This window comes from Rousettus aegyptiacus, unplaced genomic scaffold (assembly GCF_014176215.1).
Source record: "Rousettus aegyptiacus isolate mRouAeg1 unplaced genomic scaffold, mRouAeg1.p scaffold_m13_p_16, whole genome shotgun sequence".
Lineage (NCBI taxonomy): Eukaryota > Metazoa > Chordata > Mammalia > Chiroptera > Pteropodidae > Rousettus > Rousettus aegyptiacus.
In genome coordinates, this window is record NW_023416291.1 from 5723687 (window position 1) to 5748285 (window position 24599).

The window sequence follows — 24599 nt, forward strand, 5'->3', positions numbered from 1 at the left end:
TAGCACCCTAACTCACCCCACTTTCAAAAAAATGTTACTGATTGTTCTTCCAAACTATAAAAGTAATTCATGTTCTTTGCAAGAAGTCAAGCAACACAGAGATGGGCAAATAAAATAAAACTTTCTCCTTTCATCTCACCACCACACACACATACATACGTAGTGTGCTTTAAAATATACTTTTCACTGAAGTATATTAATGCTATACAGCATATGCAGTTCTACCTCTCTTTCTCTCCAAACAATGTATCATGGACATGATTCTAGTACCTGCGGGATGCCAGGCTCTATGCTTATCTCAAAACTACCTTGTAAGGTGGCACTGTTAGCCCCAGCAGGTGGACAAGGAACTGAGATGTGATACATTTGCCCAAGATCGCACAGCAATTTTGGAACAGCAATTTGAATCTGGGCAACGTGGCTCTTAAGTCCACTGCCCTTTACTATCTCCCAAGGAATGCTATTTTTGTTATTTTTAATAACTGTGCAATGTTTATATGGATGTCTAAAATTTATTCAGTCATTCTAGTATTGATGAATGTTGAGTCCCCCCTGCCCCACTTCTTAAAATTACTCACTTTTAATTCTCCAAAGTGGGATTTGAGTTCAGAGGGCACGTTTATCTTATTATATATAGCCAAATGATATTCCAAGGATTATATAACATTTTTACACTCCTAAGAAACATGGGACAGTATCTGTTACCTGTATCCTCACTAGTCCTCATGATACTTATATATTTAGGTGGTGGTGGGGTTCGTGTGTGTGCCTTTTGACACTGTGGTCAGTAAAAATAGTGCACCTTTGGTTTGATTTGCATGTTTCCTGACTACAGGTGAGGTGGAGAATTTCTGTTATTTTGAGATATTTGCATTTTCTATTCCACAATTTGTCTGTTCATTTCTTCTGCTGTCCATTTTTCCTGTTGGGTTGTTGTCTTTAATTATTTTTGGGGGGGGCCATGGGGGGTGTTTATAGTAATGGTAATATTAACCCTTTTCTGATGTGTTCAAATATTTATTCACTTTTTGTATTTTTAAGGAATCTTGTACCTTATAGAAATAATTTTTAAGTGATAAATCTGTCAGTCTGTCACTTCATGGCTTTTGGGCTTCCTCAAAATGACGGGTTTTAGGCATCTCCCTTTATTAAGAATTGGACAGCCAGCCACAACTCTGCTTGGAGGGTGCTCGATGTACTTTGATAACTTTTGTCTCAGGCTCTTTTACCTTGGCTGCTACTTCTCAATATCCTTCTGAAAGATCTGTTCTTTCTGTGGATTTGTTATTATATTCAAGCAAAGCCTTTCTGTCCTGGGAGGCATTTGTCACTTAAAAAAGTGTGTTTACATGCTTTTGTTCTGATTTGCTATGTGCTAATTTTCTGTTTTTCTCCCTGGTTTTAAGAAGCAATCACCATGGAGTTTATTTTGTGTTTTGAGTTTTGGGTCATCTTCAGCCTCTGAGTTCTTAAGCTTTTTAGAGGCAGTTTAGAGGGAAGATATGCCCTTGGTATAAGAACTGTGGATGGTGAAGATAAATTGGTAATGGGGAGGTTGTGGGCTTGAGAGTGAGTTCGACTCTGTCTTTGATGGTATATAAACTTTAGGAGGTGTCAAAATCCTTAGAGCCCTTTTCCATAAAATGGAAGTGATAGCAATCCTGCTCTGAGGCCACTTTCTAACAGTAGAGGAGCGGCCTCTAACAGTTAATTTAGATGTTTCTTCTTTTTTGGTTACCTTTCAAAAATATTTTAATGAGGCCAGGTCTTCACAAATTACCTTGGTATTCTTTCTTGGCGAAACAAATCTTTTCATTTGCTGTCAAGCCCATAAAAGAAGAATAAACATTTTTGGCTTTGTAGACTAGAATCCTTTACAGAATCTCTAGAATGAACTGCCCATATTTCATTATTGAAAAGAGAAACACTTAAACTCTTAGTGGAAATTAAATTTGAGTTCATTTTACATAAACCATGGCTTAGGACCAAGGATCTAAGATAGAGCATGCGAGGGCGGGGTGGCCACTGGGGAGAAGAGTCTGGCCTGCATTTGGGTGGATTTCAAAATGTACACAGAATTCATTCCAAGTCTTCATTAATGGGCTCATAGAAAAGGAAGTTAGAAGGGATCTAGAGTTATCAACCAGGCCTGCCCTCTGCCTTCAACCTGGTGATTACAAAATCAGTTAGTGAAGGTAGTTTGTTTACTGCTCACTTTTCCTAAATGGCAACTTATTTTGGGGGGATTTAGGGCTAAGGACTGGGGCTGAGAAGCTAAATAGAAGTGAATCTCAGGAGAATATATGCCCGACCTTATGTAATGATCTGCTTTACCCTTTGCCTCCCACCTTCGCATTTGAGGCAGCATAGACCTGCTCTGAATCTGGATCCAGTAGACAATGGGAGGAAGGATTAAACCACCTCCTAGCCTAAAAGTCTTGCTGTTTTTCAAGCTCAGGCCTTGAAAGGTTCAGACTTTACGCAGTAATTCAGATCAGCTAACATATTTGGATGCTATGTATAAGATACTGTGTGGGACAGTGAGTGCATATGCATGTGGGAGAAGCAGGTGAAGAAGGAAAGCGGGTTCTTGCCCTCAAATAGCAGAGGTTGCTGCTCAAATGCCTAGGAGACCAGGCACATTTAGTCAGTGGCTTTGCACAATATAGGACAACAAAGACTGCCACTGACAATTGAAGGTGGTGGGGGGAGTATGAGTGGCAAATGGGAATGTGCATCCTTACTTAACAGGAGCAGCCCACGCAGTGATCTAGCAGGTGGTTCTCAAAGTCTGGTCCCTGGACCAGCAGCATCAAGATCACCTGGGAACTTGTTAGAAATGTGGATTTTCAGCCCCATCCGGACCCACCGAATCAGAAACTCGAGATGGGAGCGGGGGCTCTGTAGCCTATGTTTTAACAGTCTTACCCTGTGATGCTCCCTGAAGTGAGTGTTACCTTGTGGGAGTTTGGAGCCAGGGTTGCTAGATGTTTTGATTTTTCAAGAGAAGCTAGAAAACTAAATTTTTATGGAGATCTGATTTTTAAATATTGAAAACGGAAGAGAATATATGTAATTTTTTTTGGTGATAGGGTGTTTAGGCCAAAGAGAGCACATCCGTGGGCCATGTTGTCTGCAGGCCTTCTGTTTCAGCTTACAATAGAGTAGTCAAATATCACATTGACAATGGAATAATTGAAAACTCTGTGGGATTAGAGGAATGACGCTAAGCAGTGTATGTTTGGGGAGGTGAGTGAGGCCTTGGGGCATTAGAATCTGGCAGATTCTGCCCAGATTCTGACACCTTCCCAGCCCAGGTGCTTCCCTGTATGGCAGAAGTCACAGATCCCCTCAGGGGTGCAACAAAGAAGAGAAGCCCTGTGTCACAGGTCTAGAGCACTTCATCCAGTCATTTATAAACTTTATACCAGTCCTTGCGTCAGGTTCTTACAACCTGTGCAACAGGTATGACAGGTATTGCCTCCATTTAGAGTTGTCAAAATAAGCGAGGTTATGTGATTTGCCAAAAGTCACATAGCTTCTAAGTGGTAAACACACATGAGGCTAGTGACCTATAATTTCTAAACTAAAGTTTTCCTCTCATTTATAGTTTTATGTATTTATGTGTATTTGTTTATCCATACCACCACTAATTCTTGAAATCATCTGATGTGGCTCACTTCACTATTAGTGGTGACTGACTTTTGCCATGTCCTATGACCAAACCCCAGCTGATCCCCCTCACCCTACCTCAGCTTGGTGTGTTGGCTAAGATCCCAGATCTTCCTTTTGCCTCCCGTGAATCTCCCAAACCAGTCACCTGTTTTGGGACCCTTCGCCATCACTAGCTCTGTTCCTGGGCTCTGTCTGTTCACAGGATTCTGGGTTGCCCTGTTCTGGCTTATCTCACCACCACTACGCATCAGGGGACACTCTGAGTCCAGAGCTGTCTCCAGTGCAGTTGATATGTGACCTAGACATCAGTTGTCTGGAACTAGAATGAGCACTGTGACTCATTTTACATAGGCTGCTGAATAACTGCCAAAGCAGTGCCTTTCTGACACATGTACATTATCAGGGGAACTAGAATTTAGAATTCTTCAATATTTAAGTAAGTCTAGCTTAAAATACGACAGTCAAGCAGGGAGAGGCAGAAAGAGACAAACAGAGACCCACAGAGACAGAGAGACACAGAGAGATAGACAGAGGTAGTTACTTAGTGACTCTGAAAGCACTACAGTGCAGAAATGCTCACTGCAGCTCTGCTGCGGATATTTGTAGAAGGAAATGGAGAAGGCGCCCTTTGCCAGGATCTCACTTTGCCCAGGATTGGGTTTCATGACAGTTTTTTTATCGGGAATGGCAGATCACCAGTGGGAGGGGTGTGTTTCAGCTTTATCTTAGATGCTTCCTGACTTGGCGTGACTTAATTCAGAAATTATACAACGGTTTAGTGTGTAATGTGTACCATCTCCTTTGCATGTAACAAAAGTTTTGCTTTAAGTCCTCATAACTACTGTTTTTCTACAGTAGAAATAATCAAATGAGAACTGTAAACACTTTTTGGGCCAATTTTTACTTGGCAAAACATTTCTGAGCCAGATCTGTCTCTCTTTTTCTCTCTAACATTTAGAGGTAGGAGACCCAGAACTTTTATAGGTGGCTTATGATTTTTTGTGAATTGCCATGTATTGCTCAAGGCCTTTTTAGTTTAATAGTAAATATTTTATAAAGCATAAAGGGGTTTATTGATATGTTGGTCTCCAACTTTTTCAACAGAATTATAGAGTGCAAAAGATATCTCAGATGATTTGAAAAATGTAGGAAGATATTTTAAATTTCCCTCAGTGGCACATAAAATGTCATTTCTCTGTCTACTTCAACATAGAGCTGTGGGGTAACAAGTGATAGCTGAAAGGGGCCAGGAATAGTAACATCTAATTTATACAGTTATGTGCCAGACCTGTGTGGCACACTCACAGACTCAGCCCTCACAATAATGTATTATTATCACCATCTTATACATGAGGAAACTGAGGCGTGAGGTTAAGCAACTTTTCCAGATCATATGGCTAGAAACTAGTCACTTGCATCTACGCAATCTGTATACCATATGGACTCCTCTTACACGTTATTGCTGTGCTCAATGGAACATGAAGTTTCTCCAGTGTTGGCGCCTGTTCTGAGGTTGACCCACAGGGCAGTTCTGTTGGGTGGGACATGGCTGCTATTGCTCAGCCATCCCCAGACTGCAATAGCTGGCAATTATTGAACACTTAACTGTGTGCCAAGCAACATGGGAAGTGCTTACGTACTTTATCTCACCAAATCCTCCCAACAACCTTATGTAATAGGGGCTGTTTCACCTTCATTTTATATAGGAGCAAACTGAGACCTAGAGAAGTCAAGTCACTTGTTCAAGATCAAGAGCTGGTAGGTGCAGGGCCAAGATATACTATTATGCTCTCCAGCTCTCCAGCTCTCCTGATCAGGAGTTGGGCTTCTAATTTAATTATTTTCCGTATGTCTTGACTGTTATGTTAGGGATTTCCTGAAATTAAAGGTTAAGAGTACTTTCAAAAGAGAAAGCCTAGCTTAACAGGGACTCTGGAAGAGGAGGTAGGTGACAGGAAGTCTTCCCTTCAGTGAGATCTAAGCAAACCACATTATAGTGTGTTTCCTGTAGGGGAGGAGAGCATTAACTGTGAAAATGGGAGCTCTCAAAATATCCATATGGTTGTTTACAGTCTGGCCTTCATTCTTAATCAACAATTAGCATTCTTCCTACTTTATATACGGTGTATAGTTCCCTGTTGTTCATTCATTTGACCACTGTTGTTGTCTTAAATGTTAGAACTGCTGACAGCAGCAAAAAGCTCTAGCAGAATTACTTGGAAATGGAATCAACTCATGTATATCAACTATCATATTATAAAAAAAGTAATTATAGAAATGTCAATTATATAAAACGAAAGTAGACATATATTAGATTCTACATCAGAATAATAATAAAAATGTTTAATTCTGGCATCTTCCCTAGATATCTCTTAGTTCAACATCCCATAAGCTCTTAACTCTCTGTCAGTCTCCCTGGCAGGTGCTGGGGCTATAAAGATAAATAATCCACGGACCCATCTTAAAGGAACGCACAGCCCGTTTTGGGAGATAACTGATAAGGAGCTTGGAAACACAAAGGTCATGATGCAATTCAGAGCAGGCTGGAGATGCTGGCCAGGAAGGTCTCTTGGAGGAGATGAACCCAGAACGTTTCATATCACACTGACAGGGAAGGGTTGGCAGCTGAGCAAATAGGCTCTGGAATCAGGGAGTTTCAAACCCTGGCTCTGCCACTTACTAGCCTTGATCTGATTTCTCTAGGTCATAAGTTCCCTTAAGTGTAAGATATTCTCAAATTCACAAATAGTTATGGTGTGGTGTGATATGTTATATGTTATATGCAAGAACAATAGTTAGAATACTTACACAGACTTAGAACAATATAAGCACTCAGTACATGAGAGCTGTTATTTTATAATGTGTAACGATGTGGAAAATACTTATCTCCTCAAATATTAACCACTTCTCTAGTCTTTCTAGTCTCTAAAATGCTCCTACAGTGTCTCAATTTCTAAAATTGTTTTTTATAGTACTAAAGCCACTACAGGGAAATACAACCAGGAGAGGTGATATTTGGGCTAATGTGTCATGATGTCGCAGAACAACCCTATCCCTAGATGTCAAGAGTCTCTCATTAAAACTGAAGGATGTATTCTGGATGACAGTTTGGAGAAATCTGACTCTTGATTGAGAGTAAGTTCTAGAATTAAAAAGAGATTTTGTTGTCTTTTTTTTTCCATTAGATATAAAAGTAAAAACCAATCATTATTCTCAAAATAAGAACATCAAACCTCAAACCAAAATATAAAGAGAAATTTCTATTTGATTCCAACTTAACTATTTTTAGTGAAAATATTAATCAGAAAAGTTAATTTCTGCCCTCCCTTGGAAAGTCAAGTAAAAACAACAAAAAAAGCCACTTTGAATTTCAACACGAATTTCAAACATCATATTTTTAAACTTTGGGAGAGGAACGTAAGTTCAGTTTTTCCCAATGGCTTGGACTTGAACACCTGTCTTTCTTTTGGAGGGTTCTGTCTCCATTAACAGATGCTCTAGAGGCAAAGGTCCTTTAGTCAGCTGTGACCAAACAGGAAAATCCTTGTGACTGTGCCAGACAGGACAGCATGAGCTCAGCCAGGTTTGCCTGAGAGCAGCCTTATCGAGGACCCTTAAACAGCAGCATCTGTCTGTTTGTACAAACTGCAGAGCAGCAAGGCTGCAAGTCCTCCCAGTTTCTCTTTGGGGTCTGTATCCTTTCCCACTGTTCTCCCCACGGTCACAGGACTGGTCTCTAGCCTCTTGCTCTGATACCAGTTGTTTCTCCTCATTTGCTAGGCCTCTCCAGAACCTGGGGTCTGGGATCTTTTTTTTTAATTTCTATTTTTTCAAGTGGTATTCTATATTATATTATTTCAGGCATACAGCATAGTGGTTAGACATTTATGTATATTAGAAAGTGATCCACCCAATAAGTCTAGTACCCACATGGCACCATACAATATTATTGACTATAATTAAAGTATTATTGACTATTACAATATTATTGACTATATTCCCTATGCCGTTCTTTACTTCCCCTTGACTACCAATTTGTAACTACCAATTTGTATTTCTTAATCTCGTCCCCGTTTTCACCCAGTCCCCCAAATCTTCTCTCATCTGGCAACCATCAATTTGTTCTCTATATCTATCAGTCTGTTTTTGTTTTACTTGTTTGTTTGTTTATTTATTAGATCCCACATATAAGTGAAATCATATGGTATTTGTCTTTTCTCTCTGACTTATTTTGCTCTGCATAATACCCTCTAGGTCCATCCATGTTGTTGCAAATGGTAAGATTTCATTCTTTTTATGGCTGAATTATATTCCCTTGTATGTATGTACCACCTCTTCTTTATCCATTTATCCATTGATGGGCATTTAGGTTGCTTCCGTATCTTGGCTATTGTAAATAATGCTGCAATGAAATTGGGATGCATGTATCTTTTTGAATTAGTGTTTTGGATTTCTTCAGATAGATACCCAGAAGCGGAATTGCTGTCATAAGATGGTTCTATTTTTAATTTTGAGGGGGATCTCCATACTGTTTTCTATAATGTCTATACCGATTTGCAATTCCACTGACAATGCAAGAGGGTTCCCTTGTCTCTACATCCTCACCAAGTCATTGTTTGTTGATTTATTGATGATAGCCATTCTGGCAGGTGTGAGGTGATAGCTCATTGTGGTTTTAATTTGCATTTCTCTGATAATTAGTGACATTGAGCATCTTTTCATATATCTATTGTCCATTTGCCTGGGATCCTTTTTGTCGTAATTCTTCCTATTCCACATTTAGGCACTTTCTCTTCCTTTTCCCTCTGTCAAAACATGAAAGCACCATGAGGCACAGATGGAATGGTTCCAACTGTACATTTCTGTTAGGGAGCCCTGCAATCCAGGGAGAAGGTTCCTGGGACTAACTACAGTACACTTTCTGGAGGCCCAGCCTCAAGCAGCGAGGATGGTGGCAGAGACCCTCGCCACCTTTCCACAGTGCGTTCCCACACTGCAGGTCCTGTCCACACCTCTTTTACATCCTCACCTTCTCAAATTTAACCTCTCCCTTCCCTCTGCCCGGGGGACTTCTGTTGCATATTTTATGTTTTTTAGACTTTCCAGTGCTATTTTAATAAGCATTTAATTCTATTTTTTACTGTATAAAGTACTTTTCTGAAACTGGGCTATGACTCTCGGTACTTCTTATATTATTTCTATGCCTGAAAATGCAGTTTATGACAAAACTATCTTCATTAAAAGAAGTCATTAGGAATGACTCATTTTTCATTAAGGAATATTTTAATTTCCTTTTTGACAGAATAGTGATGAGTGAATAGCAATGAATGCATTAGCAATTGGTAATTTCTTATTTATCATATCTATAGTAAAATAACAATAAAGGAAATAAATAAAGAAAAACTACACTTATAATTCAATCCTTCAGATAATAACTGTTTTCATCTTCCTTCCGTGCCTAGGCCATATACTTGGGAAGCTGTTGGATTTGTTTCCTAAAGCACCTCTGTGGTAGAGGAATTCTTGTGAAAAATTATATTTCATTTGAGGATCGCACTTCACACTAGCTCTTAACAGTACCTACATTTTGACTTGCTGCATTAAACAGCTTTCATCTATTATTTTAGAACTCTGGCTGACCATTATAGTGTTGAGATTGTTGGTGTGTGTGTTGGGGGCGGTGGGAGGCTACTGTGATTTCATCACCAGCACATTGAAGAATAGCCCCGTGACACTAAATTTTCATTGTATGTAATGAGTTTGTGGGTATCAATAGGCCTTTACACATAATAGCTAAATTCTCTTCTTATCTTGACATACTGTGTCCTGTTGACATCATGGAAAGTTATCAGCTCAAGATAGGCACTGGATGGGCCTGAAGTAATAATCTACCTTATTCTGCTGAAGGGACAGCGATGCATATTTCCAAACTCAGGGGAGAAGTTACTCCCTTTGGCCTCTCCCTCTTCCTGATTCTCTTTCTGAAATTGCAGATTTCTTATCTTGGTGTTTATAAAACTTGCCCGATTATAAAAATCATCTGAAGTGCTGGTGAAAAACATAATTTCCTGGGCTTTTGCCAGATCTAGTCAGTCAGAATTCTGAGAGATGGTTTGGTTTAAACAGAAACCCTGGTAATTTTTACTGTCTCCACAGATTTGTGAAACAGTAGTTTATTTGAAGTCAATTTCTAGCTGCTGGCTCGCACTTTTTCTTAGCCCACTTTTGAAGAGAGGTGTTAAGCATTTCCATCCTCTGGAGACCAGCTGCTGTGTGGGCCAGGTCCTTCTTTCACTCCAGGGCTGTGTCCATGGTTATGCGAAATGTAGCACAGGGGAGCTGGCCAGTACAGAAAGACCATGTTCCCCACCCAGCACCTTCATGCGGAAGACGGAAGACGACCACTGCCTTCAGTATGCCTCACTGAAGAGAGGGAATATGTAAATGGGTTATTTTTTCTCTGTCACTTGTAGCTTTGGACTTCCAATCCTCACTGAAATTGTAATTATGTATGTCGGAGGATGTGTGCGTGTTTAGAATTTTTCATTATACTTTATGCGGTTATTGGGTTATTTTCAATTCAGTGTATGCATTGAAAAATTGCTCCCTCATTAATCCCAGTGGTATTAATTTTGAAAACAAGCAGAGCTTATGTAACTCTAGGTCATTGCCCAGACCTGGAATGGTATTCCCTGAAGTAGGCTGGTCCCAAAGTTGGGAAATATTGGAGCTTATTTTGGGTTAACATTCACTTCCTGGGTCCATTCCCTCCCTCCGGGGGATCGGGGGCATCCTGCTGTCCTCTTGGGGCCCTAACTCTGTACTCCTCTCTCCACCCTCCCAAGGCAGGGCTCCAGGCTCCAAAATAATCTCTCCTTCCCTTTTAAGTTCTTTTCTTGCATCAAAAGATGAAATATAGTAATACTAAATCATAATCCAGTAACTCTTATCTTTTGGGTTTGGTGATCTCAGCCAGCTGGTAGTAAGAAAGGAATGGGTAAAATGAATTCATCCTATACTGAGAATGACTGGTGACTTACTGCATTAATTAGCTGTATCAAGAACATTTGCATTTTAAGACAATGCTTGTTAAGCTAACGAAATGTCTCAAGGATACAGACAGCTTTAAAGGAGAGTAAGGGGAAATTGGGTGCAGAGAGATCTGTAAATCACACCACATGGGCCATAGTTCACTCTGCTTCCCAAGGTCAGCTGTTGTTCTTGGAAACATGTTGATATGGTGTTCAGCCAAGAAGGCCCGGGAAACAGGCTTGGGTCTGGTTAAAGGGCGAGTCCAGGTTGTTCTCCCCACTGTCTTTGCCTCATCTCCAGCAGGATACTACGTGGGAACACTCTCTTCTGGGTAGGTTGTCGTGGGAGCAAATGGATCACCTGTCAGTGTAGGCTCTACCCCAGCTGAAGGAGTATCCTCCCCCTGCAGAGCCAGGAGCTGCACAAACCCACAGTCACGGTCCTCACATTTTCCTTATTTAAAGCTGTTGACTTGTGGACTAAGTGTGTCAGTTACAACTCTTTCACGTAGACAGAATCAAGAACCTTTGGCCCAAGCTCTTATCACCATGTAAAGGTGAAAAATTGATTGGAAGAAAATGTAGTACTTTATTCTTATGTCAGTTGGAAGTTTATTCTGGGTCACCAAAATAATAAACAAATCAAATCCAACTAGCCAGGTTTTCTTTCTTCATTAAAAGATTCTGCATTAGGAAATGAAAATCATTTACAGAGTAAATGCAGAATGAATAATGAGAGCAAGCACACTGCACCTAAGCCCAGGTACAAAGTTCAGTTATTTGTCAAGCTGTGTGTTCTGCCTCCTCCTGTCCTTGGGTGTTTAGGTATTGTGACTGCATGGTGAAGAGAAAGACCTACAGAGACAAGGCGGGACATGGCTCTCTTGAATTTTATCTTCCACCCCTTCATCACACATTTACTACTTCCCATATTAAATAAAATCTGAAATGTTGGTAACAACTTTGATGAGCTTGATTTCTCTAACCTAACAGGTGTACTGGATGATACTGAAAAGCTCTTTTGGCTCAAGCTCAATGAATAAATATTCCAAAATACCTATTTTCCCAAGTGCCTTTGTATTTAGTGCTCTGGGTGACTTCTTTAAGTTAGAGTGTTTAAATTACTTATTCTTCAACTGTATTGGAAGAAGTAAGTGTAGGTATTTTATTATGAAATAGTGAAAAGTTTATCAGTAATAACTGATAATTCCTGGCTCTAAGTGTTTAATGTGTTCTGAGATGTGGAAACAGGGGGATTGGGTGACTTTTATAAGCTTCTACACTGGCTAATGCAGCCACCGGGCTGTGGGCCTGGGCAGCGTTAATCCGCAGCCTTCTTGCTTAGTTCCAGAACCATACTGCCTCCCCAGCAACCACAAATGCCTAGAAGAATATACTGCAGCCTGGTGGGGCAGGTCCCCTCTAGGATTATGAGAAGGAGGCCAAAGAGAATTTATACCTTATCTAAATCAGTTTAGTTTCTATTTATGATAACATGTTCATGTGTTACTTAATGTAGTTGAAACTTTATAAGTTAAGTTGGTCGAAGTCCTAAATCAGGTAATTACTTTCCATAAATTTACTGCTACTTTAAAACAAATTTTCAATTAGAATCTTAAAGCTGGTGGGGAACTTAAGAGATCATTTAACACAATCCCCTGTTTTTCACATGAGGAAACTAAGGCTGAGTGACTTGCTTAAGCTCATAGAACTAGTTAGTGATGGAGCAAGTCGGCTGACACCCAATTCTGTGTACTTTCCACTACATTTTTTTGAGACATACCTTACATTGAGTAAACATACCGATCTTAAGTGAACAGTTTGATTTTTGACGAATGTATGCACGCAGCTAGTTTCAAAGCCATAATATAGATCGTTTCTATTACAGCTGAATATTCCCTTGTGCTAGGTATCTTTTTGAAAAGTTTGTGTGTATTAGTAAGAATTCAAGCGCTTACATTTCCTGTGTACCCATGCATTTTACAGTTCTCAGCAGTGTGTGAGTACCTCCTTCAGGACAGAAACAGGGTTTTTACAAAGTCCCATGCTCTTCTTACCTTTTACAGATCAGTTCCTAATTGCTGAAATTGCTAATTGGTGTTCCTTGTTTATAATCATTCACTCAAGTTGGTCTTTAGCCTGACGTAATTATCAGTACATTGACAATTATTCAGTTGCTTGATGCTCAAGCTCCCCAGACACATTTATAGTCAAAGTGCATGTCTTTCTTTTTCTTTTTCTTTTAACTAAGCAGTTTCTATACTAAAAATCTGCAACTTCTGTAAGAATAAGACACATTTACCAAAACCAGTGCATCAGAGCATGAGGAAGTTCGGTCTGCTTTATATTAAATGGAAAAGCATCCCAGTGAAGTTGGTGATGTTCCACATAGCAGCAGTCTGTCAGCCTGGCCCCTTGCACATCCTTCTCTTTTCCTCTTTGATTTACTCCTTGAGCTTGGTGAGTGAAAGAATGAATGAGTGACTGTGTGTGTGTGTGTGTGTGTGTGTGTGTAAGAGTGAGCGTGTGCAAGCGAGCACTGTTGTCTGGCAATGGCACCATATTCACAAGTATGGGAAATATTCTCTGGCATTAATGGATCTCAATGCATGTAATTTTAACATCTAAAACAGTACAGTCTCCTTTCCAGATCTTGCTATACAGAATTATTCTAAAGCCCCTAGGAAGTATTCTCAAAGGAAATCATTTTTATACATATGTTTATAGTAGTGATACTATAATTGTGAAAATGGGAAATAACAGAAATGTTCAATAATAGAATGATTACATGCTAGAGAACTGTATAGTTACTAAAAATTATCACCAAGTTGATATGCAGAAATAAATAAGATGATGTGAAAATGAAGATAAAGTTTCAAGTACTATATAAATAGTAATTTGCATCCATGTAAAAAATTTATATCTTAATAGAACTGGATTACTAAATTTTTATGCATGAAAATAATTTTGATTTGAATGTTTTATAGGGTCTTTACCAAAAAAGTTTTCATTTTGAAATAATTTTAAACAATAGAAGAATTGCAAGAATGATACTAAGAACTCCCCTCACCCCATATACACTTTATTTGTCACCAATTTTTAACATTTTGCCAAATTTATTTTATTAGTCACTTTCTCTCTTTCCATATACACATTTTTTGAGTCATTTGAGAGTAAGTGGCATATATCATGCCTGTTTACTTCCTAATTGTTCAGTGTGTCTTTCCTAAAAGCATAGATATTTTCTTATGTAACTACAGTAGAATTATTAAATTCAAGCTATATAAGATGAATATAATACTTTAAAATGTGTAGTTTATATTTCAGTTCCGTTAGTTGTCCCTGTCATGTCCTAGTCTAACACTTTCGTCTTCAGTTCAGAATCAATTCCAAAATCACATGTTGCATTTAGTCGTGATGCCTCTTTGTTTTCCTTTGATCTGGAAGAACTCTGTTTTCCTTTGTCTTTTATGACATTGGCATATTTGAAGAACATGGGCCAGTTTTATTCCTCAGTTTGGGTTTGTGCGATGTTTCTTCATGATTAGATTCAGATTTCCTCATGATTAGATGTCTGGCTAGAAAACTGAAAAGAAAGGTCGCATCCTTCTCTTGGTATGGCGTCTGGAACCACATGATGTCCATCTGTCCTGGTTAGTCATGCTAATATTGATCATTTGATTAAAGTGTTGTCTGGTTTTTCCATGGCACAGTTGCTATTTCTCCTCTTAACAGCTGATAAGCTATTTGAAGGGAGGCGCTTTAAGAACACGTAAATAAATACCATGCTCTTGATCCCACTGTCTCCCCAAACTTAGTATCTTGGTTCCCTTTTAAAGCCACATTCCCCAATATTTGCTTACGGTTACCACAAGTTAACAGAAGAATTTGAATGATTTTGCTGAGGCTATGCCTTTGCCTGTATAAAATGCCCATCCGAGCTTGTCTGTTTGTAACCACAATTTAAGCCCATCTCAAGATATGCTATCTTACTTCCCTCTCCTTAACTAGGTTTAATGTCTCCTCTTTAACCTCCAGGAGCACTTTGTACTTTTCTTGAGATACATATTAACTCTACTTTGTGCTTGCAAATGATGGACTTTCTTTATCCTAGTTACCAGACAGCAAGTGGCTTGAGGGCCCTGTCTGCATCTTCATCATTTCTGCCTCCTTTGCTGATGCCCAGAAAAGGCAGTCAATGGGAGGCAGGTGATCAGTGTTTATTCATGAAATGCATATTTATTTATTCCTGCTACTCACCACTTCTGATGTGCTAGTTGAATACCTGATATTTCTAACATCTCTTCCCCTCCTGTTTAACATGTTGCTATTTTGCCTCTGAAGTAAGATTGGAAACCCTTTAGTGGCTGTAAGGGTTGTAGTCTTAGCTCAGGTGTTAAGAAAAGTGTTGTTGACTGAATGAGTTGCTTCCTTACGGTGAGTAAGTGTGTTTTATGTTTTTGTCTAAGTCTCTTAGGAGGGCACTAGGCCAGCTTCTCATTGTTCTGACAAGAAGGTATGAGGAGGTCTGCTTTCCCTCTGGGGCATTCTTCTAAACTGTTAAGAACTTTGCATGTGTATTGTTCTGAGAGCAGATCCTTATCTAAAGATGCCCCTGTGTACAGGCTTCAGAAATTGAAAGCATAAACTGCCAGAATCACAAGAGTTAGGAGCCAAGGTTATTAATTTGTTCAGATAGTATTAATTTGTTCTGCCAAGGCATGTAAGAACAAGCATTAATTTAGTTTGTAGGTTTAATGAACGATTAGAAGAACCAAAATTCTAAGTAGGTCCATCAATAATACTGGGGAAGGGTGTCCAGATGGATCATACTGGGCTGTTTACTTTATCTGGAAAATATATGAAATGCATAAACTCCATCTTTTCTAAAGTATATTTTTATATTGTTTTTGAAATGAATGAAGCCACATCATTCTTCATAGTGGGGCTTTCCTTTAGAATATGAACTGGCCTCTTATAGTTTTAAAATTTTGATAATAGCTTTAGATTTCCAAAAAAGTTGCAGAGATAACGCAGAGGACTCTCATATACTCCTCAGCTACTTTCCCCTGCTGTTGACATCCTACACGTTCCTAATGGTCACACATTAGGAATACATGTTGGTGCATTATCATTAACTGAACTTTATACTTTATTCAGATTTTACCAGTTTTCCTCAGTTGTCCTTTTATTTGTCCTAGGATCCCACTCAGGATATCACATTACATTTAGTCTTAATGTCTCCCTGTCCGTCTCTAGTCTGTGGTTTCTCAGACTTTTCTTGTCTTTGATGATCTTGATGTTTTTAAAGTACTAGTCAGATTTTTTTCCTTTTTTTGCAGAATGTCCTTCAATTTGGATTCTTCAATGTTTTTCTCATGGTTAGGCAGAAGTCATGGGTTTTTGAGAGGAAGACTGCAGAGTTATAGTGCCATTCTCATTGCATCATGTTAAGGTTACATACTGTCAGCATTACTCATCATACTGATGTTAGTTAAACTTGTTAGCCGAGATAGTCAGATTTCTTCACTGTAAAGCTACTTTTTCTCCCTTACAATCCTTTTCTCTCCATACTCTGCTTTTTAGCAGTCACTATGCACAGCCTACTATAAAGTGTTTAAAGGGGTGGAAAGTAAAGTTCTAATTCTTGGAGCGGAGTGCATCTACATAAATTATTTGGAATTCTTCTGTAAGAGAGATTTGTCTCTTCTCCCCATTTATTTATTTACTCTGTCATTTATTTGCATCAGTATGGGCCCATGGATATTTATTTTACATATTGGGTTATAATCCAATCTTTTGTTATTTATTTTGTTGCTTAGATTGTTCTAGCTGTGGCCGTTTATGACTCTTTCAGTGGGTTCCTGCATCTCTTTGATGTACCCCATCATTTTGTTTTTTGAGTGCTTTCTTACTTTCTAGTACAAGATGCTCCTTAAAAGTTGCAAATATAGTATATATTCTTATATAATTTCCACTTTGGCCTACGAATCAGTCATTTCTCCAAGGAGTCATGGTTCATTTTATAGGGGAATGGTATTAGAAACCAGGTTCTGTTCTGTATTTTGATAATGAATTTTGGAAACGGAGGTGAGAGATATGAAGAGGTAGAAAGCATAGCCTTTCATGACAGCTGTTGACTTTGAATCATAACTCTGCCATCAGTAGGCTAATCACATATCTCAGTTTGCTTAGGACTGAGAGGTTTTCCCAACTGAGAAGTTTGTGGGACTTTCAGTGATAAAACAAGGATGAGTTGGCCATCCTAGCCATTGAATTGGTTATGTCTCTTGGTTGCAAGTGACAAAAACCCAAATAAAGCTACCTTAATTAAAAATTGGAACTTTATGATTCATTCAACTGGGAAATCTAAGGATGTATGGGGTTTCAGGCAGAGCTAGATTCGGGGACCGAATACCATAGCTAGGGCTCCTTCTGACTCCATGGTTTAGCTCCACATTTTCTCTGCGTGTTGGTTCCTTCTTAGACTCTCTGCATGTGGGGAGGAAAGTGCACTCTTTCCTTAATGGAGAAGAACATCTGTCCTCATCACATCCTAGAACAGAGATCAAAAGTGAAATGCCCAGGCAGGAATGACATGTAATGTGAGTGGCGGGGCAGGCCAAGTGGCAGACAGTGGGGGTGGCCAGAACCTTAAAGGGAAGTCCGCTTAGTGATGCTGTGCAGGAATGCAGGCTCACGATTGCCGGTACTCTAGTTTTCCAAAGGAAGCTAGAAATGCGAAACCCTGATTTTTAAATGTTGGCAACAGAGTCAATTAAATAATAACAATAACAGTATTTATATGGAAAGAATACATTCATGAGGCATCAGGGTAGTGGGCTACCAGTTTGTAACCTCTGTCTTGAGAAGTCCAGGGCCCTTTCCTGGCTGCCTCAGGACGCACTTCGGCACACACGTGAAGAAAGTATTTCACTTAGTGTTCTTAGGATGCATTTACTGCTTTTGAAAATAGATCCCGTTTAAGTAAACAATCACTAAATTTATCAAGTGCTTGCTATGTGCCAAGCAATTTATACATCTGTTTTAACTGTTATAATAACTATATAGTTACTAGTATTATTATCATCATCACAGCCTTCTTACAGATGAAGAACAGAGGGGCTATGTGTCTTACTTAGTGTAACATTGCCAAAAGGGCAAGGGCAGGATTTGGACCTCAGCAGTGTGACTCCAGAGCTCACATTCTTTACCCCTTTGCTGTATTGCTTCAAATGACTGCAGAGCGGAGGCATTTTGATCTCAGAGTCAGAGATGGTCGGGGATGGAAGGAACCTTAGAGATTACCTAGTATGTTAATGTCCTCATTTTACAGATAGGGAAATTGAGGCTAGAAGCAAGGGGTAACTTTGACAATGTCTCATAGTCTATCCATAGCTGCTCTGGGAGAAGTCCACAGCCCTTTTGCTGTACCGTGTAGCTTCCAGGACGTGCTAACTGAAGCCTTGACAGATTATCCCTGCCATTGCTGTTTCTGAATTGACACATTCTTCATCTCCCATGCACTGGCTTTTCAGAGAGAAAAAATACTTTCTTGTCTTTTTAATCAGGAAAGAAGATTACAACAATTATTTTTCTGTAAGTTGATCATTTCCTTCATCAGCTCAGCTATCACTATGATTTGAAAGAGAGACCAAGGAGGGATGGGAAAGACATTTCATAGCAATGATAAATATCTGTCTTCTAAGGCCTTTCTGTCAATTTCTAAGAGATATGTCACCAAGAAGCCTTGAAAGCTACATAGACAAATGATTATCATAAACAATTTCAAAAACACTAAATTCCTGTGTGTGATATTTTAAAGATCTATACATGAATTTAACAGATATTTACAGATGACCTTTATGTACAAAGAATTTTGCTGTTTTTTTTTTTTTGGTGATATAAAAATTAAGAAGCCATGATCCCTATTTTCAAGGAACTTATTATAAAACTTATTACATAATAGAGAAGGCAGGTATATAAATCTCTAATTACAAAAGAATAAAATAAGAGTCATAAAAATAAAACTATTGATGAAGTACTAGAAAAAAGAACAGTCAAATCCCACACAGAGGATCAGGAAGACTTTCCAAAAGATTTGAGCTAGACTTGGAAGGTTGGTCAGATTTCAGTAGCTGTAGTTGGGGGTGAAAGCTCTCTAGGCCAAAGGGAGCGCATGAACAGACATAAAAGTGAGAAACGCAGGGTATGTTAAGAAAACGTGCAGTAACAAGTTTGGTCTATGTGTGGGCTCTGGCGGCCAAGCTAGGGAGTCCGCTCCACCTGGTAAGCATGAGGGATCTATTACAAGCCGTTGAGCCGGGAAGTGTCATGTCATGAAGATGAACCTTGCAGGATTGAAGTGGGGAGAGACTGATGGTGAGCAGATCACTAAAGAAGCTATTATGGGACTCTCAAGAGCCGGCGCTGGCCTGGACAGGAGGCGTGGCGGTGGAAGTAGAAAGAACTTTGATGGGCATTGTGGAAGTGATCTTTGGACCTGGTAGTGGGATGAGGGAAGGGAGAAAAAAAAAAAATAGAACTAAAGATGATTTCTGTGGTTTGGAGTTTCAATAACTGGGAGAAGGGTAGTTATTGCAGAAATAGGGAAGAGAGGGAGAGGAACTAGTTTGGGATACAAGATGGGATAGTTTACATCGTTGAGAAGGAAGGGCCAACTGGCTGTCAAGGGAGAGGCTGTCAAGAGATGTGTGCATGTGGGCCTGGGGTTCTGGTGTGAGCGCAGCTTACAGATTTAGGTTTGGGAATTGTTTGCACAAGAACTAGGAGATGGGATTATTATACTATCTGCCTGTTATTTTCTGTTCCCTAGGTAAGTTGTTTGTTGTTGTTTGTTTGTTTGTTTGTTTTAATATATTGTGATATTCAATCCACATAACAACACTATGAAATAGACCCAGGGAGGTTGACTGGTTTGCTCATGTTCTCACTATTCATGTCATCACTCTAGATGTGGCAAAATTTAGGTTAGATCTGTCTTCAAACTTGAAGTCTTACTACATGAGGAAACAAGAGATAGGTTAGATCCATTAGTGAAAAAATATAGGATAACATAAGATGAAGATACAATCTTGGGGAACACCAAGCTTGGGAGAGTTAGGGGAAGAAGAGAAAGGCCCAGAGAAGAGAGATAAGGCGCAAGTAGACAGAAGAAAAGAATCAGGATAGTATCATGTCTCCGAAGAGGAGAGAGCTAGAACTAGAAGGAGGAAACATTTATCCAGACATGATCTGTCATCATGTCTCTGTATGCCCTGCAGTGGTTCTAAATGTGACTGCCGTAAGTAAATATAGCTCAAGTGTGTCATACAATATAAATATTTTGGAATACAGAATGGAGCTATACAAAATGCCCTGAATGCTTACTTTGGATTGACTAATTAAGAAACAATGGACCTGAAAGGGTCTCTCTTCCTCTCTCTGCCCCTGCCCCTGTCTCTGTCTCTGTCTGTCTCTGTCTCTCTGTCTCCCTTTCCCTCTCTCTCTTCCTCTCTGTCTCATGGAACAGATGTCACCATATATAAACATTGTTCTAAAAGTTGTAGTAGCTATATAAATAATTATGTGCCCTGGAGAAATAATTCTCAAACTTTTCTTGATAATTTTACTACTTTGAAATGCTATAGAATTTTTTTTTTTTAAAGTTCCCATTTACTTGGGTAACTGCTATGCCATCTTTAAAAAGTACAGAGAAGTTCCCCGAAATAAGGCAACTTTAAAAATTAGTTCTTTTCTTCTGAATTGCAGAATCCTCCTGTGAGTGGACAGGGTAGTGGTCATGGAGTCAAGATAACAGAAGATCTGTCATCATACACCCTACAGGGAAGACCAGCGTTACCGTGTATTCATGGAGTGACTTGGTGAAACTACTTAACCTTCTTCAGCTTTAGTTTCTTCATTTGTAAAACTGGAATGAAAACACCATCCTCCCCAGAGATTGCACATGATGATAAAGTGAGGTAAGGTATTTGAAATCATTAACTCTGAGGGCTGGCTGCTGGGAGCTTACTGTTGTGATGATTCTCCTTGTTGAGGAATTCACATATACATCACAGGCCGAGAATTATTATAGTCTCGGCTATGTCTCCTTACTTATGTGAGTCTCTGGAATGTCCAAGAACAAAACCATGGTACTTACTTAAAAGAATAGGGGAAGTCTCATGGGCCACTGGGGGAATGAACTCACTATGGGAATTTTAAGTGAGGTCTCCTTAGACTGTTGCCCTTGAAACTGCTCCTGATCCCATTCTTGAGCTGCGACAGTCCACTCTGACCTTCCTTGAGAGACAGTGCCAGTTTCCCATCAATATGGAGAGATTAACCCTGATTTAAGCCTCTGGTTTTCCTGGCGAGAGCAGGGTTCAGGTTCTATTTATAGCAGCTCTTTGGACTAGAGCTCTGGCTTTCCCTCTGAACTAATTCTTTTACTCCAGGGATTGTAAACTCAGTTCTGATTCAGAGGTTAGGAAGATAGTTCCAGAGTGTCCTTCTGACTTCCTATAGGCCTTTCCTGCTTCAAATCTGCATGTATCTAGGAGCTGTACTAGTTTTTTGGGGGAATTAGGAAAATAGCTTTAAGTTTGTTGATTAGACTTCTAAATAATTTTTACCCAAGTAAATGGGAACTTTAAAAAAAAAAAATTCTATAGCATTTCAAAGTAGTAAAATTATCAAGAAAAGTTTGAGAATCTTTATCACAAGATTATGAAACTGGGTTAGTCCAAAGAATACCTAGACATTTTCAGCCACCAAAGAGTTACCGAGATCTTAACCTATCTCTTCTTCACTCCCTCCTCCCCCTCCTACTTACCCCTCTCCTCTCATCTCCTCTTCTCTCCTTCAGTCCTCTGCTCCCTTGTCTTCTCTTTCTTTTGCCTCCCTCCCCTTCCTTTCCTCATTTATCTATTAACTATCATCCATCTACCTATCTATCTTTAAGTCTCTCTGTTCTTCCCTCTTCCTCTTTCTCTCCCTCTCTCCCTCTTTCTCATTTGTCACATGTCTCTGTCTGCCTACTTTTTGTTTTGTTTTGTTTTGATAGGAATATTTACAAAGAGTGATAAGGGAGCAGTAGTTGTCTGAAGTCTCAAATATTGTTGGAGTTTGTTTGAAAAGTATGAAGGCGGTTCAGTTATACTTACCCTCTATCACTTGTCAAATAATGGTCAAGGAAGAAGAGGACTTTTCTGGAGTCCAAGAGACTCAATTCAAGGTCATGGGACAAAACGGGGCAAAAGAAACTTTTTAGTCAAAGGCTGGAATTCCAGGTGACAAGAATTACCTCCCCAGAAGAAGAGATACCAGTGGCTCCAACTCACCTGGCCTCGTTCTCCAGTTCCTACAAATTTTCTGACCTCAGATAGACCTTTTAGCCCTTCCGGTCTATACCTTCCACCCGAGAGAGCCCCACTGCTTCTCAGGCTGTGACAGCGCTGCAGCGAAGGGAGTGACCAGTGTCTGAGGGTCTCTATAGCCATTGATACTCCCAGTGAGACGGCTCCTCCCCCAGCTAGCGCTGCTCACATAGCAGTCTCCGGCCTGAGTGGAGCTGTGTGCTGAGGAAAGCCTCTCCATTTCCTAGGCACAGACACCCCCATTGAAATGCAGGACTACAGAATGACCACACACCTCCCAGCAAAATACTCTGGATGCCACTGGTTACTCAGCTTCCTTCGGCTCTCCAGGGCTACTCCCAACACACCCCACATCCTAGCTACCTCAGTCAGCACTAGGAGCCCAAACCTTGCAGATCATTATCATGCATAGCTTATTGCAACACTGCTTTCTGTCTTCCCTAATCTCGCTCCAATTCCTTTGCTTCCCTGTAATTGCAGATCCCTCCACTGCACTCTCTGGAATTCCTGGTTTGCCATCAGCAGACTCGCCTGTCTCACACTCTTCTCTGATGTTTGCTTCCCTTCTTCCTCTAGCTGAAACCTGACCCTCTTCAAGGGAACACGTCTTTTCTTTTGCCCTTCATTTGCTTCAGGACCTGTAGGTAGAGTAGGTCTTGGTTTTTATATCTGTAAAATTTGGTAGATAGTCCTTGACCAGCTTCTCAGGGGTTCCCGAGGGAATCAGCTGACACACTCCATAGGTTCTCTTCCAGTGTAAGGAATGACTCAGTTATTTTTTGAGTGGGTCACAGTCCTGAGCTTTTACCTGAGGTGATGCCTTTACTGCCCATGCCAGGAGCAACTCACCTCCCTCATTGTCACTTTTCCTCCATTGTCAGATCTATCTCACCTGATATATCTCCACTGCTGCCATTCTTTCTCCTCTCCTGATGGCAGAGGAGCTGCATTGTGCTTTAAATGGACGGACCATAAAGCCTCGTTAAGCTGCCTGTGCATCCTTTATGTCTGTGCTCATATCTGATTGTAAGCCCCAGAGGAGAGGAGCCAAGTTGTTAACTCACATGCATCGTTCTAAATTCAGTGCACTGAGCAGATCGGTTTATCCTCATGAGGATGATGAAGAGGAGTTGGAAGATTTTTCTTCCATTATATCAAATGCAACTACTGAATTTTATAGGCACCCTCTTAGAATTTCCTGGTTGATCTCCTCTTTTTTACTTGATTACCTTATTCTCCTGGAGTGGAATGCAGGATAGAGAGGTAAATGGTCTGAAAACAAATGCACTGTAATACATTCGTTTTGGCTACAAAAATAAAACAACCCAAACCTAGTTTTTCTTGCAGTCTTCAAATCCAGATGGTAGTAAAATTTGACATTTCAATTCTCTTTGTGAAATTCATTTTGTTTTTAAATCGGGATGAACCATGGAGCTAAAAACTGTCTGAAGTACCAGGAAGGCCTGGTGAGACCTTTTTAGAAATGTTATTAATAAGGACTCGGAATTTTAAAAAGAATCTGGAGGCAGTGTAGACAGAGCTGCAGATAACTGCAGTGGGTATGGACCAGGGCCCTGACACCCAGAAGTAATGTGTTACCTCATAACGTAATATGAAAAAGGCAGAGGGTTGGCCTGAATCATGAAAGGAAAAGAAACATCTGGACAAAAGTAGAGACTGTTTTTTGGCTGCCAAATTTAGTGTTTTGGTTTTTTTTTTATCGTTCTTATTTTTGTTTGTTTGTTTATAGTTATCATTCCTTAAGATAGGTTATCTTTCTCAACAGTCTGTTTTGAAAGTAAGAACTGTATGTAAGATCTTTTTTTAAAATCAATGCCAATACTATGATGATCCAATTTAATTAATTAAATGCAAGATTTGGGGTCCAGAGTGTTCAAAATCAGAATACTTTACTGGAAGTTTTATTTCTGACTGTGTCTATTCTGTATTTATTTATTCTTGGAACAAATTATAAAGACACATTGACATCTATTTGTTATAAACAGTATATCAGTTAAGTTTCTTTGGTTGAAAGTAAAGAAAGCTCAATCCAAATGGACTTCATTAAAAAGGGCTTTTGCTTTTATAACTGGCAAGGTCATTGGGGAGACTGGCTTAACCATTGCTTGATACAGGTGCCCCAGCAACATCTCCAAGACTGGGTCTCACCTTGCCTCCCTTTCTTCCACATGGGGCTTTATTTTTAGACGGAATCTCCCCTCATGGCTCAAAGAAGGCTGCAGCCTCCCAAGACTTCACACCGCCCAGATGTCAGGTCTTCTGGGGGAGGGCAAACCTCTCATCCTCAGCAGATGGACAGAAGCCCCAGGTCTAGCTGAAGTGGGTCATGTGCCCATCCCCAAATCAATCACTGTATAAGGGGATTTAATCTACTGGTTAGCTTAGTCTAGCCATGGCTCATGCGAGATTTAAAAGTGGGAACAAGCCATTCAGACTACATGGAGGTTAGGGGGAAGGTGTTTTCTTTAAGGAGATTCATGGTGAATTCAGGGAC

The 24599-nt window shown here is 39.8% G+C and overlaps 1 long non-coding RNA gene across 1 annotated transcript in view; it reads left to right on the top strand.

Annotated features, from left to right (window-relative positions):
- LOC107512493 overlaps positions 1–24599 on the top strand; it is a 43882-nt gene that overhangs the window by 9973 nt on the left and 9310 nt on the right. The window contains exon 5 of the long non-coding RNA XR_001597302.2: positions 20478–20689. This is a non-coding gene — a long non-coding RNA (uncharacterized LOC107512493). The remainder of the gene's footprint in view (positions 1–20477; positions 20690–24599) is intronic.